Consider the following 6,241-nt stretch of genomic DNA (forward strand, 5'->3'; position numbering starts at 1 on the left):
TACTTGGTTCAAATTGATTGACTAATTCAAAAGCCTGTTGGCTTGGTAAAACTAATGCTTGGCCTGCTAACTGTATAGCCTTCCGATATAAATGTTTCAATTTGGGAGTATACGTGCAAACTTTCGAGCTGCTGCTCACAGACATTCATTTTAAATCTTTAAACACATTAAAAGTACACGATCTTTTAAAAAGACCACGCAATGCTTTCCCTCCTTGCACTTTACAAGCACCAAATTCTAGCTTCCTGCCTCCCAATCTATCCAATTTCACAACCTTCCTCTCATCAATACTCTCTAATTCAAAGATTTGAATCAAGTCAGTCAAACATGATTTCCCTGTAACAGATTCACATGACTTTCATTCATTATTCCATATTTTTCCAAATGACAATTAATTTTGTCCCAATTTCATGTCTCTAAATTTTTTCTCTTTAATCTTAGGTTGACAGGCCTGTATTGATGGCTTAACACTCTCACCTGAATAATAAAAATCTAACAATTGCAAACCACTGATTTCAAACCCACAAGGAGGATTGGAAGATTGTGGTAAAAGCCTCTGCAATTTTTTACCCTCAGTTCCTTCAGTAACTCAAGATGGCCTTTGGGCTAAGATCAATTGTAAGCTCTGAGATAAAAGGATTTTGAAATCACTGCTGGATTGTATTGAATGTTGGAGAATTGTTGGTTGAGCTGAAGTGCTATTGGCAGATCTTTATTCAGTATCTGAACATTATGGCACAGACAGAAAACACAGTGGGCTAATACTTTCAACATATTGTCTACCTAACACCAATTGTTACAGTTAACCTGAGAATGCAACTTTTTAAAAAAAGTTTTGTGATTTACATATGAAAGAAGTGAAACTATCATGGTATTCAAACAGATGAAAGACTCCGCAAACAATCAAGGTATTTATCAATGTATAATTTCAGTTACATCACACTGTAAACGTTTGCTATAAATTCTGTGTCTTACAATTGTATCCTCCACAAACACCTGATGAAGGAGCGCTCTGAAAGCTAGTGTGCTTCCTGTTGGACTATAACCTGGTGTAGTGTGATTTTTAACTTTGTACAGCCCAGTCCAACACCAGCATCTCCAAATCATAATCTAATCTAGTCCCATCTGCCAGCACTCGACCAATATCCCTCCAAACCCTTCCTATTCATATACCCATCCAAATGCCTTTTAAATGTTGCAATTTTACCAGCCTCCACCACTTCTTCTTGCCCCTCATAATTTTGTAAATCTCTATAAGGTCACCCCTCAGCCTCCAACACTCAAGGGAAAACAGCCCCAGCCTGTTCAGTGTCTCCCTATAGCTCAAATCCTCCAACCCTGGCAACATCCTTGTAAATCTCTTTTGAACCCTTTCAAGTTTCACAACATCTTTCCGATGGGAAGGAGACCAGAATTGCATGAAATATTCCAACATTGACTAACCAATGTCCTGTACAGCCGCAACATGACCTCCTAACTCCTGTACGCAATACTCTGACCAATAAAGGAAAGCATACCAAACGCCTTCTTCACTATCCTATCTATCTGCGACTCCACTTTCAAGAAGCTGTGAACCTGCACTCCAAGGTCTCTTTGTTCAGCAACACTCCCTAGGACCTTACCATTAAGTGTATAAATCCTGCTAAGATTTGCTTTCCCAAAATGCAGCACCTCGCATTTATCTGAATTAAACTCCATCTGCCACGTCTCAGCCCATTAGTCCATCTGGTCCAGATCCTGTTGTAATCTGAGGTAACCCTCTTTGCTGTCCACTACACCTCCAATTTTGGTGTCATCTGCAAACTTATTAACTGTACATCTTATGCTCACATCCAAATCATTTATGTAAATGACAAAAAGTAGAGGACCCAGCACCGATCCTTGTGGTACTCCACTGGTCACAGGCCTTCAGTCTGAAAAGCAACCCTCTACCACCACCCTCTGTTTTCTACCTTTGAGCCAGTTCTGTATCCAAATGGCTAGTTATCCCTGTATTCCATGAGATCCAATTTTGCTAATCAGTCTCCCATGGGAAACCTTGTTGAATGCCTTACTGAAGTCCATATAGATCACATCTACCGCTCTGCCCTCATCAATCCTCTTTGTTACTTCCTCAAAAAACTCAATGAAGTTTGTTAGACATGATTTCCCAAGCACAAGGCCATGTTGACTATCTCTAATCAGTCCTTGCCTTTCCAAATACATGTACATCCTGTCCCACAGTATTCCCTCCAACAACTTGCCCACCACCAAGGTCAGGCTCACTGGTCTATCATTCCCTGGCTTGTCCTTACCACACATCTTAAACAGTGGCACCATTCTAATAAGATGAATCAAAAGTTCCACTAAAGCCTAAGGCAGTTCTGAAATGCCAGTTTGCTTCTTTCTTCTTTTATCCTCATTTAGCACATGATCATTTTTCTTTAAGTTGTCAATATCAATTGATGTGTAATCACTGCAGAAGCATTTAAAAAATGTGCCCAATCCAGCCCCAACAGTTTCTCACTGGTAGATTAGTTAATGATCACCCCAAATAATTTCAGCAACCTGATCCAAATACCTGTATTTCTTTGCATTATGGATATTGGGGCCCTCTTGTGGCTCAGTGGTAGTGTCTCTGCCCTGGACCAGATTCAAGTCCCACCTGCTCCAGAGGAATATAATAACATCCCTGAACAGGTTGATGAGAAAAGTAGATTTTTTTTTGAAAAACATCACTACACATTTTGAACATCTTCCTCTAGCAAAGGTGTGTACAAATCAAAGCTTTTGTTGGTAAGTGGCACTACCTTGTTAGTCAACAACACAAGCCTGTAAACCCATCATATATAATAAAAGTGAAAACAGGCTTTTGTGTGTTGCAAGCTATAGAGATAAGTCATCCATGAATAAAATGAATCATCAATATATTTTTTATTTCTCATTTTTCATGATCCTTTATCACACAGTATTATCTTCGAGCTGTAAAGTTTACAAATAATCAAAACAAGTCTTTGACTTTTCACCTGAATTGCAAATACCTTTGAACTAAACTGAGCAGATAAGGTATCAATACAGAATATAAAAGTAAGCTGCCTTCTTGCTTTATAGCAGTAATTTGAAACAAAAGCAACTCTAGCATCAAAATGAATTTGGTTTATGCTTGAGAAGATATATAAAATTGAGGTATGTACTTTTGATAAACAGTAATCGTTTTTGAAAATTAACATCATCTGCCTGGAATCTTTGGATGTATTTAGTTGCATTTTATTTTACCTAAAATATTCAGTCTGGAGTCCAGTTACTAGTGGTGTTCCACAACGATCTGTTTTGGGACCACTGCTGTTTGTCATTTTTATAAATGACTTTGACGCAGGCATAGATGGATTAGTAAATTTGCAGACAACACTAAAGTCGGTGGAGTAGTGGACAGTTTGGAAGAATGTTACAGGTTGCAGTGGGAGTTGGATAAACTGCAGAATTGGGCTGAGGTGGCAAATGGAGTTCAATGCAGCTAAATGTGAGTTGATGCACTTTGGGAAGAATAACAGGATGGCAGAGTACTTGGTCAATGGAAGAATTCTTGGTAGTGTGGATGTGCAGAGGGATCTTGAAGTCCATGTGCATAGATCCCTGAAAGTTGCCATCCAGGTGGATACTGCTGTTAAGAAGGCATACGGTGTGTTAGGTTTCATTGGTAGAGGGATTGAGTTCCGGAACTGCAATGTCATGCTGCAACTATACAAAACGCTGGTGCGGCCGCACTTGGAATATTGTATACAGTTCTGGTCGCCCCATTACACAAAGGATGTGGAAGCATTGGAAAAGGTGCAGAGGAGATTTACCAGGATGTTGCCTGGTCTGGAGGGAAGGTCTTATGAGGAAAAGCTGAGAGACTTTTCTCATTGAGAGTCTTTTCTCATTGGAAAGAAGAAGACTAAGGGGGGATTTGATAGAGACATACAGAATGATCAGAGGATTAGATAGGGTAGACAGAGAAAGACTTTCCCCTAGGATGATGACGTCAGCTTGTACAGAGGGCATAACTACAATTGAGGGGTGATAGATTTAAGACAGATGTCCGAGGCAAGTTCTTTGCACAGAGAGTGGTAAGGGTGCGGAATGCCCTACCTGCTTATGTAATCAACTCAGCCATATTAAGGAGATTTAAACAATTCTTAGATAAGCTCATGGATGATTTTGGGATAATGTAGGGAGACGAGCTGAGAAAAGTCCACAGGTTGGCGCAACATCGAGGGCCGAAGAGCCTGTTCTGCGCTGTATTGTTCTATGTTCTATGTTTTATGTTCTAATCTGACTTTCTGCTACTTCACTCTTCAAGCAAGAGTGTAACCTATGTAGCAAAAACCACACCAAGCTTCTTAAGCTCTACCCTGTAAGATCTGTGATTTGATTTCCAATAAACTATAGAGTATATTGAAGAATATTTGTTTGAATCCAGTTTCAATGTTAATCAGCTCCCTAAATACTGTTTGTGGGAGCCTCAGTGACAGCTTGATGTGTATTTATAAAAACTTAAACAAGCAGCAGTGGGGTTCGAATAAAAAGAGGAAATGCTGAAAATATTCAGCAGGTCAGGCAGCACTTGTGGTAAAGGAACAGTTGCATCACAATTTTACTGAGGTTACAGGAACAGAGCAATCCAAAGTTCACACACACAAATCCATAAAAGTGGCAGGATGAGTTGATAAGTTTGTTGAAAAGCATACAGAATCCTAGACTTTATTAAATAGAAGCAAATAGTACAAAGCAAAGACATTATGTTAATCATTTCAAAGGCACTAAGTAGGCTTCAGTTGAAAAAAAATGAGCTAAATTTTAACCTGGAAGTGCACATGGGTTTTGGAGTGTTTCGGAGCTTAGGTCAGGAAAAATGTGTGGCGAGGAAGATGGGTCCAGTCTGCCAGTTTCTGTCTTCAGCAGAATGTCAGGAAAGATAGATCAAAAATTAACGTATGGCATCAATGAATGTGACCAATATTGACAGAGATTTTTATCTTTGGTTCCTGAAGCTTCTTGAAAGTGGTTAGTGGAAGAAATGAGAAAACATAGCAGCTATTGAAAGGGATCGAACCAATCTCAGAGAAAGAAATGCCAATAAAATACTCAGCAGTATCAGTTTCTTACCTGCTAATGGGAAAATAGCTTACAACATTTCACAATTCTGGGAGGTTCTTTTTAGACACTTGAAGATTATTATTTAAGTTCATTCATTGTTTCGTGCGGCACCTGGTGAGGCCAGTATTTCTTTTTGATTACCCATTGCCCTTGAACTGTGCTGGTGAGCTGCCTTCTTAAATCATTGCATTTCATGTGATGTAGATCCATTAAGAGTACTGTTCAGAAAGCAATTCCAGGATATTGACCCAGTGATGATGAAGAAACAATAATATTGTTCCAAATCAGCATTGATTTTGTTTGGAAAGGGTATCTGTAAGTGGTTGTGTTTCCATGTGCCTGCTATCCTTGGTAGAGATTGTCAGTTGGAACATATTGTCAAAGAAGTCTCAGTAAGTTGCTGCTGTGCAATTTGTAGATGATAAATACTGTAGTCACAGTGTGCTGCTGATGATTCACTATTGAAGGTAGTGGATGAAGTATGCATCAACTGTGAAACTTTCACCTTGATGAGAATCTTGAGTGCTGTTGGAGCTGTATTCATTAATACAAGTGGTCAGTATTCCATCAGATAGTACTTTCTGGGCTTTGGGGAGTCAAGATGTGAATACTGGCTGCAGAATTCCTAGCATGTTACCTGTTGTTGCATCCCCAGCATGTATGCAATTGGTTCAGTCATATTTCTACTTCTTTGAAAGTTACTTCCTGCAATCTGAAGATTTCTTGTTTCTCCTGAGAGTGGGGGCCACACTGCCTTTCATTGGATAAGGACCAAGATAACCAACAAGAGCACCTGTAGCTAGCTGCTGCTCACTGAACTGTTTTTGCAACAGTGCATCAAAATTCCCAGTGAGTTGCAATGATGGTTTTATACATCAGTCTATCATCACTGATCTCTTCACACCTTGAAGGGAGAACTGCTGGACAACAAGAGATTTCTGGATGAGAATGGTGCTGGAAGAGCCCCACGCTGATTGATGATGTCACTTCCGCCCCCATCATGGCCACTCCCACAACCACTTCCACCCCTCACAATTCCTCATGCATCACATGTGACATCACTTCCGCCCCTCACATCATCGCTGATGCCACATGCTCAGTGACTTCCGCCACCCCTACTGCC

The 6,241-nt window shown here is 40.0% G+C and overlaps 1 protein-coding gene across 1 annotated transcript in view; it reads left to right on the forward strand.

Moving 5' to 3' along the window:
• Positions 1-3,099: 3,099 nt before the first annotated feature.
• The window catches only part of LOC122550574 (high affinity choline transporter 1-like), a 61,654-nt gene continuing 58,512 nt past the window's right edge, over positions 3,100-6,241 (forward strand). The window contains exon 1 of the mRNA XM_043691510.1: positions 3,100-3,165. The gene's annotated coding sequence lies outside the window, so the exon portion shown is untranslated. The remainder of the gene's footprint in view (positions 3,166-6,241) is intronic.

Source organism: Chiloscyllium plagiosum, chromosome 6, assembly GCF_004010195.1.
Source record: "Chiloscyllium plagiosum isolate BGI_BamShark_2017 chromosome 6, ASM401019v2, whole genome shotgun sequence".
NCBI lineage: Eukaryota > Metazoa > Chordata > Chondrichthyes > Orectolobiformes > Hemiscylliidae > Chiloscyllium > Chiloscyllium plagiosum.